Consider the following 699-nt stretch of genomic DNA (forward strand, 5'->3'; position numbering starts at 1 on the left):
CATCATCATCATCGTCGTCGTCATCATCATCATCATCATCATCATCATCATCATCATCATCATCATCACCATCATCATCATCATCATCATCATCATCATCGTCATCATCATCACCATCATCATCATCATCATCATCATCATCACCATCATCATCATCATCATCATCATCATCATCATCATCATCATCATCATCATCATCATCGTCATCGTTGTCGTTAACATCTTCCTCGTCGTTGTCGTCGTTTATCGTCGTCATCACGTGATCCTTATTTCAATTCCTTCACTAATCACTTCGCCCAGTCCTTCCCCAAACGTCACCCCTCTGGAATTCCCTCCATGCTAATATGGTTCCTTTGAATGTGTCTGCGAATAGTTTAAGAAAAACTGATGCAATCAGTCTCTCTTGTTTAAAACCTGTTCTTCTCGTCTTGTTGTTGCTATTGTTGTTGTTGTTGTTGGTAGTGGTGGTGGTGGTGGCGGCGGCGGTGGTTTTGTTGTCGATGATAACGATGTTTAACAAGCAGACCTATGACACAAGGCGTTCCAGATGTGATCATCCCTTCTTTTTTATTTCAAATTCTTTTATTTTTTTAATTTAAAATTCATTTTTCTCTTTTTTTTTATGCAAAACTACTCAATCCATTTTTTTCTCTAAAAGTCGATTGAAGAAAACATGTTTACAGCTGTCACCATAGCAAC

Source organism: Octopus bimaculoides, chromosome 7, assembly GCF_001194135.2.
Source record: "Octopus bimaculoides isolate UCB-OBI-ISO-001 chromosome 7, ASM119413v2, whole genome shotgun sequence".
Taxonomy (NCBI): domain Eukaryota; kingdom Metazoa; phylum Mollusca; class Cephalopoda; order Octopoda; family Octopodidae; genus Octopus; species Octopus bimaculoides.